We start from the raw sequence: 14,669 nt of genomic DNA on the forward strand, positions 1-14,669 counted from the left end.
TTATTCTTCACCAGCGAAATAATCCTTCTGTCTTCTGCCACAGTTGTTTTCCGTTGCCTTTTGGTGTCCTGAGCTCACCAGTACGTTATTTCTTTTGAAGAAGTTGCCAAATGGTAGATTTTTCCACAGCCAATGTTTTTGCTATCTCTCTCTCACCGGTTTGTTTTGATTTCTAAGGCAAAACTGAAGACAAAACGCCACAAGAACAAAGAGGCACTACTAAAGACAGCTGAAGGCCTTGCAGAGCATCACCAGGGACTAAACCCAGCATCTGGTGATGGCTATGGGTTCCACACTTCAACATTCATTGACTGCAAAGGATCTGCAACCAAGTATTGAAACTAACAATTTAATTCAGGATTATGTTACTTTGTCCAAATACTTTTGAGCACCTAAAATTGGGGGGACACATATAGAAATGGATGTTAGTACCCTCAAATTAAACATGAAAGACTACACTTAAAGAATATCTGGATTGTTTCCTTTGAAATCCATTGTGGTGTTGTACAGATCCAAAATGATGACAATTGTGTCACTGTCCAAATATTCATGGATCTAATTGTAGAAATGTTTTTCTTTTAAAATAGATTTTCTTTGTCTTTTAATGTTTATTCTTTTAAATGTACAATCAGTATCCTGTATTATGTTTTGTACTTAATCTATGATACCTTCAGTCCTTTGCTGTAAATGCTTTGGCAATACTTGCATAACCTCGCCATGCCAATACAGCCCTTCTGAATTAGAATTTGACAAAACCGTATTCAATTATAATAATATTTGTTGTCAATGTAAATATATGACAAAATAAACCATTACTGTTACTATGATTATGATGCAGCTGTGTTGATTATTATTCTGGACTGACAACTGAAAGGTTGTTGGTTCAAAATCCTGTGTAGAGCACACTTTTACCAGATTGGGCGTTTTGCTCCATATTACCCAGTGAGACCATGCTAATATAATTTGCGTAACACACCGTACATATTGGGACAATGTAATAATTTCAGGCTAGTTGGTCATTAAGAAAAAGTGAAATAACACCTACAGCCCTTTACATACATTAAAAATACTAGTATTATTATTGTTATAATCAAGCCTAATGATAACAAATAATAAGCGGAGGAAAATAAACTAATGTGTGTAAGTAATTACAGTACTGTATCTACATGTGCCAGTGAGCATGCATGATGAATTAAAACAGACATAAATGAACAAACTGTAGCTTATCTAATAATGACATAAACATCATACCGGTGTCTAGTATTATTATTATTATTATTATTATTATTATTATTATTACTGTGATTATTATTATGATGATGATTATTATTATTATAGCAGACAGGTTTGAGATGGCTTATCAATGTAGTACATCAAGTAAAAAATAGGTTCAACACCATATATAATTTGTTTACGGAAAATAAATATATTATTATATAGTAGCGTAATATTCATCGTGGTACTCATCTGAAACTGAAAACAAAAAACAACATATCTTTATATAAAGCATAACATGCTTACATGAAGTGTAAGAGGCTGTCTTGTAATCCGGTTGTTTTTATTTTACTCCTGGAATTGCAAAGTCTTCTTGCAATTCCTTAGGTGTGTTTTTGTTCCACGAGACCATTTTGTAACTAATTCTGTATCCTCCTCCATGTTCAAGAACAGGTCGTACAGAAGTAGAAAGTGTCAACACGTGTGGAAAGTCAATGAATGAGTCTACAGCATGCATCTCATGTAAATAGACTACAAACAAATTGGCGATTTTACTAAAGCTTAATGGAAGACACCATGTTACATGTAGCTTTATTGCTAACCATGAAAAATAAACGTCATTTCCACAAACTTCAGGAAGGAGTATTTCATTTCTGTGTAGAAACGTACGCTTCTTATAAATGTATTAGCAACAGGGAAATGGAAATAAGTAAGCATTCCTTATGTTTTGACAACCAGGAAACAAAGAAGAAACAATTCCTTGTTTTCTGAGAACTGAAAACTGAAAGAAGTAACCATTCCTTATTTTCTGAGATCCAGGAAACAAACAAGGAATAAGTAGCCATTGCTTGTTTCTTCATGAGTCTAGAAACAGAAAAAAATACTTATTTCATTAAAAAAACAGGCAAACTGGAAAAGTAACCAACAACAAAACGTAGCAATCAGTAACCATCACTGTGTTTGGAAAATTGGGAAACAGAAATAAGGAATAAGTAACCATTTCTTATTTTTTGGGAAACCGTGTTTCAGAAATAATAAACTATGTACATGTTCTTTGTTGAAAATCTGAAACCAGGAATAAGTGTCTATGACTTATTTCGTGTAAAACAGGGACAAATATAAAAAATTGTAATCATTACTTATTGAAAGAAAATGGAAATAAGGAATGAGAAACCATTACTTATTGATCAAAAGACATCAATCAGACATAAAACACAAGTAAACATTAACAAGAAATTTGTATCCATACTTCATTTATTGAGAAATCTTGAAAAAAATTTAAATATTTAATCATTACTTATTTTGAGAAATCACAAATAAGTAACAGGTAAGCATTACTTAATTTTTGAAACGTAAGCAATAAGAAATAAGGAATTAGTAACCATTACTCATTTTTTTTATAAATAAGGAATAAGGAATCAACTTCACGGAGGTGTCTGATAAGCTGACAATGTGTTGCACCTGGACGTGAGCCTCCGCGTCTGCAGCCTACAGCAAAAAAAGTGAGCTGTACTGCCGAGACTGGCACACAAATGCCTGGAGACTGGAGAATGCGGGCATCGATCCCGCTACCTCTTACATGCTAAGCGAGCGCTCTACCACCTGAGTTAATTCCCCTTCCCTCAGAGGTAAAGCCCACTTCTTCAGTCTTTACATGGAACGTCGAGAGTAAGTTCATTCCTGTGCTTCAGGCAAGCTTGCATCCAACTGTGGACAACTTACTTTCCACTGTGACAGCCACTATGCCACAATACAAAAAGGATTGTCAGGAGCAAAACTTTCAAACTGACAGAAAACTTCAAGGCCTGTCGTGTGACTTGATTTACATGAGCTACAGAAACGTTCTTGAACATATGTATATAACTAAGGATTCATTGAGGTCGGCGTAGCACATTCGCCTTTCTGAAACATGAAGGGCCTTGGCCCTGCACTGTTGAGGACTGCGTGGCCTAATGGATAAGGCGTCTCACTTCGCATCAGAAGATTAAGGGTTATAGTCCCTTTGTGGTCGTTTTCTATGTTACGATGATGAAGCGGTGTGTATCTCCTTTCTGGAGATTTTTAGAAGGGCCACTTGGTGTTCCAATGTTGCAGACAGCAGTGCTATGTTTGATAACCCTACCACAAACAGGTTATGCCCTGCACCTTGTATAGGGGTTATTCTTCACCAGCGAAATAATCCTTCTGTCTTCTGCCACAGTTGTTTTCCGTTGCCTTTTGGTGTCCTGAGCTCACCAGTGCGTTATTTCTTTTGAAGAAGTTGCCAAATGATAGATTTTTCCACAGCCAATGTTTTTGCTATCTCTCTGACCGGTTTGTTTTGATTTCTAAGGCAAAACTGAAGACAAAACGCCACAAGAACAAAGAGGCACTACTAAAGACAGCTGAAGGCCTTGCAGAGCATCACCAGGGACTAAACCCAGCATCTGGTGATGGCTATGGGTTCCACACTTCAACATTCATTGACTGCAAAGGATCTGCAACCAAGTATTGAAACTAACAATTTAATTCAGGATTATGTTACTTTGTCCAAATACTTTTGAGCACCTAAAATTGGGGGGACACATATAGAAATGGATGTTAGTACCCTCAAATTAAAGATGAAAGACTACACTTATCTGGATTGTTTCCTTTGAAATCCATTGTGGTGTTGTACAGATCCAAAATGATGACAGTTGTGTCACTGTCCAAATATTCATGGATCTAATTGTAGGTATGTTTTTCTTTTAAAATAGATTTTCTTTGTCTTTTAATGTTTATTCTTTTAAATGTACAATCAGTATCCTGTATTATGTTTTGTACTTAATCTATGTTACCTTCAGTCCTTTGCTGTAAATGCTTTGGCAATACTTGCATAACCTCGCCATGCCAATACAGCCCTTCTGAATTAGAATTTGACAAAACCGTATTCAATTATAATAATATTTGTTGTCAATGTAAATATATGACAAAATAAACCATTACTGTTACTATGATTATGATGCAGCTGTGTTGATTATTATTCTGGTGATTATAATCCTGTGTAGAGCACACTTTTACCAGATTGGGCGTTTTGCTCCATATTACCCAGTGAGACCATGCTAATATAATTTGCGTAACACACCGTACATATTGGGACAATGTAATAATTTCAGGCTAGTTGGTCATTAAGAAAAAGTGAAATAAAACGTACAGCCCTTTACATACATTAAAAATACTAGTATTATTATTGTTATAATCAAGCCTAATGATAACAAATAATAAGCGGAGGAAAATAAACTAATGTGTGTAAGTAATTACAGTACTGTATCTACATGTGCAGTGAGCATGCATGATGAATTAAAACAGACATAAATTAACAAACTGTAGCTTATCTAATAATGACATAAACATCATACCGGTGTCTAGTATTATTATTATTATTATTATGATTATGATTATGATTATGATTATTATTATTATTACTGTGATTATTATTATTATGATGAGTATTATTATTATACCAGACAGGTATGAGATGGCTTATCAATGTAGTACTCCAAGTAAAAATAGGTTCAACACCATATATAATTTGTTTAAGGAAAATAAATAGATTATCAAATAGTAGCGTAATATTCATCGTGGTACTCATCTGAAACTGAAAACAAAAAACAACATATCTTTATATAAAACATAACATGCTTACATGAAGTGTAAGAGGAACTGGCTGTCTTGTAATCCGGTTGTTTTTATTTTACTCCTGGAATTGCAGTCTTCTTGCAATTCCTTAGGTGTGTTTTTTTTCCACGAGACCATTTTGTAACTAATTCTGTATCCTCCTCCATGTTCAAGAACAGGTCGTACAGATGTAGAAAGTGTCAACACGTGTGGAAAGTCAATGAATGAGTCTACAGCATGCATGTCATGTAAATAGACTACAAACAAATTGGCGATTTTACTAAAGCATAATGGAAGACACCATGTTACATGTAGCTTTATTGCTAACCGTGAAAAATAAACGTCATTTCCATAACATTTCCACAAACTTCAGGAAGGAGTATTTCATTTCTGTGTAGAAACGTACGCTTCTTATAAATGTATTAGCAACAGGGAAACGGAAATAAGTAAGCATTCCTTATGTTTTGACAACCAGGAAACAAAGAAGAAACAATTCCTTGTTTTCTGAGAACTGAAAACTGAAATAAGTAACCATTCCATATTTTCTGAGATCCAGGAAACAAACAAGGAATAAGTAGCCATTGCTTGTTTCTTCATGAGTCTAGAAACAGAAAAAAATACTTATTTCATTAAAAAAACAGGCAAACTGAAAAAGGAACCTACAAGAAAACGTTGAAATCAGTAACCATCACTGTATTTGGAAAATTGGGAAACAGAAATAAGGATTAAGTAACCATTTCTTATTTTTTGGGAAACCGTGTTTCAGAAATAATAGACTATGTACTTGTTCTATGTTGAAAATCTGAAACCAGGAATAAGTGTCTATTACTTATTTCGTGTAAAACAGGGACAAATATAACAAATTGTAATCATTACTTATTGAAAAAAAATGGAAATAAGGAATGAGAAACCATTACTTATTGATCAAAAGACATCAATGAGACATATAAAACAAGTAAACATTAACAAGAAATAAGTATCCATAATTCATTTATTGAGAAATCTTGAAAGAATTTGAAATATTTAATCATTACTTATTTTGAGAAATCACAAATAAGTAACACGTAAGCATTACTTAATTTTTGAAACGTAAGCAATAAGAAATAAGGATCAAGTAACCATTACTCATTTTTTTTATAAATAAGGAATAAGGAATCAACTTCACGGAGGTGTCTGATAAGCTGACAATGCGTTGCACCTGGACGTGAGCCTCCGCGTCTGCAGCCTACAGCAAGAAAAGTAAGCTGCACTGCCGAGACTGGCACACAAATGCCTGGAGACTGGAGAATGCAGGCATTGATCCTGCTACCTCTCACATGCTAAGCGAGCGCTCTACCACCTGAGCTAATTCCCCTGACCTCAGAGATAATGCCCACTTCTTCAGTCTTTACATGGAACGTCGAGAGTAAGTTCGTTCCTGTGCTTCAGGCAAGCTTGCATCCAACTGTGGACAACTTACTTTCCACTGTGACAGCCACTATGCCACAATACAAAAATGATTGTCAGGAGCAAAACTTTCAAACTGACAGAAAACTTCAAGGCCTGTCGTGTGACTTGATTTACATGAGCTACAGAAACGTTCATGAACATATGTATATAACTAAGGATTCATTCAGGTCGGCGTGGCGCATTCGCCTTCCTGAAACATGAAGGGCCGTGGCCCTGTACTGTTGAGGACTGCGTGGCCTAATGGATAAGGCGTCTGACTTCGGATCAGAAGATTGAGGGTTCGAGTCCCTTCGTGGTTGTCTTCTATGTTATGATGACGAAGTTGTGTCTCTCTCCTTTCTGGAGAAGTTTAGAAGGGCCACTTGGTGTTCCAATGTTGCAGACAGCAGTGCTATGTTTGATAACCCTACCACGTACAGGTTATGCCCTGCACCTTGTATAGGGGTTATTCTTCACCAGCGAAATAATCCTTCTGTCTTCTGCCACAGTTGTTTTCCGTTGCCTTTTGGTGTCCTGAGCTCACCAGTGCGTTATTTCTTTTGAAGAAGTTGCCAAATAGTAGATTTTTCCACAGCCAATGTTTTTGCTATCTCTCTGACCGGTTTGTTTTGATTTCTAAGGCAAAACTGAAGACAAAACGCCACAAGAACAAAGAGGCACTACTAAAGACAGCTGAAGGCCTTGCAGAGCATCACCAGGGACTAAACCCAGCATCTGGTGATGGCTATGGGTTCCACACTTCAACATTCATTGACTGCAAAGGATCTGCAACCAAGTATTGAAACTAACAATTTAATTCAGGATTATGTTACTTTGTCCAAATACTTTTGAGCCCCTTAAATTTGGGGGGACACATATAGAAATGGATGTTAGTACCCTCAAATTAAAGATGAAAGACTACACTTAAAGAATATCAGGATTGTTTCCTTTGAAATCCATTGTGGTGTTGTACAGAGCCAAAATGATGACAATTGTGTCACTGTCCAAATATTCATGGACCTAATTGTAGGTATGTTTTTCTTTTAAAATAGATTTTCTTTGTCTTTTAATGTTTATTCTTTTAAATGTACAATCAGTATCCTGTATTATGTTTTGTACTTAATCTATGTTACCTTCAGTCCTTTGCTGTAAAACCTTTGGCAATACTTGCATAACCTCACCATGCCAATACAGCCCTTCTGAAATAGAATTTCACAAAACCGTATTCAACTACAATAATATTTGTTGTCAATGTAAATATATGACAAAATAATCCATTACTGTTACTATGATTATGATGCAGCTGTGTTGATTATTATTCTGGACTGACAACTGAAAGGTTGTAGGTTCAAAATCCTGTGTAGAGCACACTGTTACCAGATTGGGCGTTTTGCTCCATATCACCCAGTGAGACCATGCTAATATAATTTGCGTAACACACCGTACATATTGGGACAATGTAATAATTTCAGGCTAGTTGGTCATTAAGAAAAAGTAAAATAAAACGTACAGCCCTTTACATAAATTTAAAAAATTAGTATTATTATTGTTATTATCTAGCCTAATGATAACAAATAATAAGCGGAGGAAAATAAACTAATGTGTGTACGTAATTACAGTACTGTATCTACATGTGCCAGTGAGCATGCATGATGAATTTAAACAGACATAAATGAACAAACTGTAGCTTATCTAATAATGACATAAACATCATACCGGTTTCTAGTATTATTATGATTATGATTATGATTATGATTATGATTATTATTATTATTATTACTGTGATTATTATTATGATGATGATTATTATTATTATAGCAGACAGGTATGAGATGGCTAATCAAAGTAGTACACCAAGTAAAAAATTGGTTCAACACCATATATAATTTGTTTAGGGAAAATTAATATATTATCAAATAGTAGCGTAATATTCATCGTGGTACTCATCTGAAACTGAAAACAAAAAACAACATATCTTTATATAAAGCATAACATGCTTACATGAAGTGTAAGAGGAACTGGCTGTCTTGTAATCCGGTTGTTTTTATTTTACTTCTGGAATTGCAGTCTTCTTGCAATTCCTTAGGTGTGTTTTTTTTCCACGAGACCATTTTGTAACTAATTCTGTATCCTCCTCCATGTTCAAGAACAGGTCGTACAGAAGTAGAAAGTGTCAACACGTGTGGAAATTCAATGAATGAGTCTACAGCATGCATGTCATGTAAATAGACTACAAACAAATTGGCGATTTTACTAAAGCTTAATGGAAGACACCATGTTACATGTAGCTTTATTGCTAACCATGAAAAATAAACGTCATTTCCATAACATTTCCACAAACTTCAGGAAGGAGTATTTCATTTCTGTGTAGAAACGTACGCTTCTTATAAATGTATTAGCAACAGGGAAATGGAAATAAGTAAGCATTCCTTATGTTTTGACAACCACGAAACAAAGAAGAGACAATTCCTTGTTTTCTGAGAACTGAAAACTGAAATAAGTAACCATTCCTTATTTTCTGAGATCCAGGAAACTAACAAGGAATAAGTAGCCATTGCTTGTTTCTTCATGAGTCTAGAAACAGAAAAAAATACTTATTTCATTAAAAAAAACAGGCAAACTGAAAAAGTAACCAACAACAAAACTTAGCAATCAGTAACCATCACTGTGTTTGGAAAATTGGGATACAGAAATAAGGAATAAGTAACCATTTCTTATTTTTTGGGAAACCGTGTTTCAGAAATAATAAACTATGTACATGTTCTTTGTTGAAAATCTGAAACCAGGAATAAGTGTCTATTACTTATTTCGTGTAAAACAGGGACAAATATAAAAAATTGAAATCCTTACTTATTGAAAAAAAATGGAAATAAGGAATGAGAAACCATTACTTATTGATCAAAAGACATCAATCAGACATAAAAAACAAGTAAACATTAACAAGAAATATATATCTATACTTCATTTATTGAGAAATCTTGAAAAAAATGAAATATTTAATCATTACTTATTTTGAGAAATCACAAATAAGTAACACGTAAGCATTACTTAATTTTTGAAACGTAAGCAATAAGAAATAAGGAATTAGTAACCATTATTCATTTTTTTTATAAATATGGAATAAGGAATCAACTTCACGGAGGTGTCTGATAAGCTGACAATGCGTTGCACCTGGACGTGAGCCTCCGCGTCTGCAGCCTAAAGCAAGAAAAGTAAGCTGCACTGCCGAGACTGGCACACAAATGCCTGGAGACTGGAGAATGCAGGCATCGATCCTGCTACCTCTCACATGCTAAGCGAGCGCTCTACCACCTGAGCTAATTCCCCTTCCCTCAGAGGTAAAGCCCACTTCTTCAGTCTTTACATGGAACGTCGAGAGTAAGTTCGTTCCTGTGCTTCAGGCAAGCTTGCATCCTACTGTGGACAACTTACTTTCCACTGTGACAGCCACTATGCCACAATACAAAAATGATAGTCAGGAGCAAAACTTTCAAACTGACAGAAAACTTCAAGGCCTGACGTGTGACTTGATTTACATGAGCTACAGAAACGTTCATGAACATATGTATATAACTAAGGATTCATTCAGGTCGGCGTGGCGCATTCGCCTTCCTGAAACATGAAGGGCCGTGGCCCTGTACTGTTGAGGACTGCGTGGCCTAATGGATAAGGCGTCTGACTTCGGATCAGAAGATTGAGGGTTCGAGTGCCTTTGTGCTCGTCTTCTATATTACGATGACGAAGTTGTGTCTCTCTCCTTTCTGGAGAAGTTTAGAAGGGCCACTTGGTGTTCCAATGTTGCAGACAGCAGTGCTATTTTTGATAACCCTACCACAAACAGGTGATGCCCTCCACCTTGTATAGGGGTTATACTTCACCAGCAAAATAATCCTTCTGTCTTCTGCCACAGTTGTTTTCCGTTGCCTTTTGGTGTCCTGAGCTCACCAGGGCATTATTTATTTTGAAGAAGTTGCCAAATAGTAGATTTTTCCACAGCCAATGTTTTTGCTATCTCTCTGACCGGTTTGTTTTGATTTCAAAGGCAAAACTGAAGACAATACGCCACAAGAACAAAGAGGCACTACTAAAGACAGCTGAAGGCCTTGCAGAGCATCACCAGGGACTAAACCCAGCATCTGGTGATGGCTATGGGTTCCACACTTCAACATTCATTGACTGCAAAGGATCTGCAACCAAGTATTGAAACTAACAATTTAATTCAGGATTATGTTACTTTGTCCAAATACTTTTGAGCACCTAAAATTGGGGGGACACATATAGAAATGGATGTTAGTACCCTCAAATTAAAGATGAAAGACTACACTTAAAGAATATCTGGATTGTTTCGTTTGAAATCCATTGTGGTGTTGTACAGATCCAAAATGATGACAATTGTGTCACTGTCCAAATATTCATGGATCTAATTGTAGGTTTGTTTTTCTTTTAAAATAGATTTTCTTTGTCTTTTAATGTTTATTCTTTTAAATGTACAATCAGTATCCTGTATTATGTTTTGTACTTAATCTATGTTACCTTCAGTACTTTGCTGTAAATGCTTTGGCAACACTTGCATAACCTCGCCATGCCAATACAGCCCTTCTGAATTAGAATTTGACAAAACCGTATTCAATTATAATAATATTTGTTGTCAATGTAAATATATGACAAAATAAACCATTACTGTTACTATGATTATGATGCAGCTGTGTTGATTATTATTCTGGACTGACAACTGAAAGGTTGTTGGTTCAAAATCTTGTATAGAGCACACTGTTACCAGATTGGGCGTTTTGCTCCATATTACCCAGTGAGACGATGCTAATATAATTTGCGTAACACACCGTACATATTGGGACAATGTAATCATTTCAGGCTAGTTGGTCATTAAGAAAAAGTAAAATAAAACGTACAGCCCTTTACATACATTAAAAATACTATTATTTTTATTGTTATAATCAAGCCTAATGATAACAAATAATAAGCGGAGGAAAATAAACTAATGTGTGTAAGTAATTAAAGTACTGTATCTACATGTGCCAGTGAGCATGCATGATGAATTAAAACAGACATAAATGAACAAACTGTAGCTTATCTAATAATGACATAAACATCATGACGGTGTCTAGTATTATTATTATTATTATTATTATTATTATTACTGTGATTATTATTATGATGATGAGTATTATTATTATACCAGACAGGTATGAGATGGCTTATCAAAGAAGTACACCAAGTAAAAAATTGGTTCAACACCATATATAATTTGTTTAAGGAAAATAAATATATTATTAAATAGTAGCGTAATATTCATCGTCGTACTCATCTGAAACTGAAAACAAAAAACAACATATCTTTATATAAAGCATAACATGCTTACATGAAGTATAAGAGGAACTGGCTGTCTTTTTATTTTACTTCTGGAATTGCAGTCTTCTTGCAATTCCTTAGGTGTGTTTTTTTTCCACGAGACCATTTTGTAACTAATTCTGTATCCTCCTCCATGTTCAAGAACAGGTCGTACAGAAGTAGAAAGTGTCAACACTTGTGGAAAGTCAATGAATGAGTCTACAGCATGCAAGTCATGTAAATAGACTACAAACAAATTGGCGATTTTACTAAAGCTTAATGGAAGGCACCATGTTACATGTAACTTTATTGCTAACCGTGAAAAATAAACGTCATTTCCATAACATTTCCACAAACTTCAGGAAGGAGTATTTCATTTATGTGTAGAAACGTACGGTTCTTATAAATGTATTAGCAACAGGGAATTGGAAATAAGTAAGCATTCCTTATGTTTTGACAACCGGGAAACAAAGAAGAAACAATTCCTTGTTTTCTGAGAACTAAAAACTGAAATAAGTAACCATTCCTTATTCTCTGAGTTCCAGGAATCAAACAAGGAATAAGTAGCCATTGCTTGTTTCTTCATGAGTCTAGAAACAGAAAAAAATACTTATTTCATTAAGAAAACAGGCAAACTGAAAAAGTAACCAACAACAAAACGTAGCAATCAGTAACCATCACTGTATTTGGAAAATTGGGAAACAGAAATAAGGAATAAGTAACCATTTCTTATTTTTTGGGAAACCGTGTTTCAGAAATAATAAACTATGTACATGTTCTTTGTTGAAAATCTGAAACCAGGAATAAGTGTCTATTACTTTTTTCGTGTAAAACAGGGACAAATATAAAAAAATTGTAATCATTACTTATTGAAAGAAAATGGAAATAAGGAATGAGAAACCATTACTTATTGATCAAAAGACATCAATCAGACATAAAACACAAGTAAACATTAACAAGAAATATGTATCCATAATTCATTTATTGAGAAATCTTGAAAAAAAATGAAATATTGAATCATTACTTATTTTGAGAAATCACAAATAAGTAACACGTAAGCATTACTTAATTTTTTAAACGTAAGCAATAAGAAATAAGGAATTAGTAACCATTACTCATTTTTTTAATAAATAAGGAATAAGGAATCAACTTCACGGAGGTGTCTGATAAGCTGACAATGCGTTGATCTTGGACGTGAGCCTCCGCGTCTGCAGCCTACAGCGAAAAAAGTGAGCTGCACTGCTGAGACTGGCACACAAATGCCTGGAGACTGGAGAATGCGGGCATCAATGCCGCTACCTCTCACATGCTAAGCGAGCACTCTAACACCTGAGCTAATTCCCCTGCCCTCAGATGTAAAGCCCACTTCTTCAGTCTTTACATGGAACGTCGAGAGTAAGTTCGTTCCTGTGCTTCAGGCAAGCTTGCATCCAACTGTGGACAACTTACTTTCCACTGTGACAGCCACTATGCCACAATACAAAAAGGATTGTCAGGAGCAAAACTTTCAAACTGACAGAAAACTTCAAGGCCTGTCGTGTGACTTGATTTACATGAGCTACAGAAATGTTCTTGAACATATGTATATAACTAAGGATTCATTGAGGTCGGCGTAGCGCATTCGCCTTTCTGAAACATGAAGGGCCAGGGCTCTCCCTTGTTGACGACTGCGTGGCCTAATGGATAAGGCGTCTGACTTTGGATCAGAAGATTGAGGGTTCGAGTCCCTTCGTGGTCGTCTTATATGTTACGGTGACGAAGTTGTGTCTCTCTCCTTTCTGGAGACGTTTAGAAGGGCCACTTGGTGTTCTAATGTTGCAGACAGCAGTGCTATGTTTGATAACCCTACCACAAAAAGGTGATGCCCTGCACCCTGTATAGGGGTTATTCTTCACCAGCGAAATAATCCTTCTGTCTTCTGCCACAGCTGTTTTCCGTTGCCTTTTGGTGTCCTGAGCTCACCAGTGCGTTATTTCTTTTGAAGAAGTTGCCAAATAGTAGATTTTTCCACAGCCAATGTTTTTGCTATCTCTCTGACCGGTTTGTTTTGATTTCTAAGGCAAAACTGAAGACAAAACGCCACAAGAACAAAGAGGCACTACTAAAGACAGCTGAAGGCCTTGCAGAGCATCACCAGGGACTAAACCCAGCATCTGGTGATGGCTATGGGTTCCACACTTCAACATTCATTGACTGCAAAGGATCTGCAACCAAGTATTGAAACTAACAATTTAATTCAGGATTATGTTACTTTGTCCAAATACTTTTGAGCACCTAAAATTGGGGGGACACATATAGAAATGGATGTTAGTACCCTCAAATTAAAGATGAAAGACTACACTTAAAGAATATCTGGATTGTTTCCTTTGAAATCCATTGTGGTGTTGTACAGATCCAAAATGATGACAATTGTGTCACTGTCCAAATATTCATGGATCTAATTGTAGGTATGTTTTTCTTTTAAAATAGATTTTCTTTGTCTTTTAATGTTTATTCTTTTAAATGTACAATCAGTATCCTGTATTATGTTTTGTACTTAATCTATGTTACCTTCAGTCCTTTGCTGTAAATGCTTTGGCAATACTTGCATAACCTCGCCATGCCAATACAGCCCTTCTGAATTAGAATTTGACAAAACCGTATTCAATTATAATAATATTTGTTGTCAATGTAAATATATGACAAAATAAACCATTACTGTTACTATGATTATGATGCAGCTGTGTTGATTATTATTCTGGACTGACAACTGAAAGGTTGTTGGTTCAAAATCCTGTGTAGAGCACACTTTTACCAGATTGGGCGTTTTGCTCCATATTACCCAGTGAGACCATGCTAATATAATTTGCGTAACACACCGTACATATTGGGACAATGTAATAATTTCAGGCTAGTTGGTCATTAAGAAAAAGTGAAATAAAACGTACAGCCCTTTACATACATTAAAAATACTAGTATTATTATTGTTATAATCAAGCCTAATGATAACAAATAATAAGCGGAGGAAAATAAACTAATGTGTGTAAGTAATTACAGTACTG

At 35.4% G+C, this 14,669-nt stretch overlaps 3 non-coding genes across 3 annotated transcripts; 2 read left to right on the forward strand and 1 right to left on the reverse strand.

Moving 5' to 3' along the window:
* The first annotated feature begins 6,526 nt into the window (after nt 1-6,526).
* trnar-ucg (transfer RNA arginine (anticodon UCG)) lies at nt 6,527-6,599 on the forward strand. The gene has a single exon. It is a non-coding gene; the product is annotated as a tRNA-Arg (tRNA).
* A 2,934-nt stretch (nt 6,600-9,533) lies between these two features.
* Nucleotides 9,534-9,606, reverse strand: trnaa-agc (transfer RNA alanine (anticodon AGC)). The gene has a single exon. It is a non-coding gene; the product is annotated as a tRNA-Ala (tRNA).
* A 3,687-nt stretch (nt 9,607-13,293) lies between these two features.
* Nucleotides 13,294-13,366, forward strand: trnaq-uug (transfer RNA glutamine (anticodon UUG)). Its single transcript has one exon. It is a non-coding gene; the product is annotated as a tRNA-Gln (tRNA).
* Nucleotides 13,367-14,669: the final 1,303 nt, after the last annotated feature.

This window comes from Amia ocellicauda, chromosome 14 (assembly GCF_036373705.1).
Source record: "Amia ocellicauda isolate fAmiCal2 chromosome 14, fAmiCal2.hap1, whole genome shotgun sequence".
Classification (NCBI taxonomy): domain Eukaryota; kingdom Metazoa; phylum Chordata; class Actinopteri; order Amiiformes; family Amiidae; genus Amia; species Amia ocellicauda.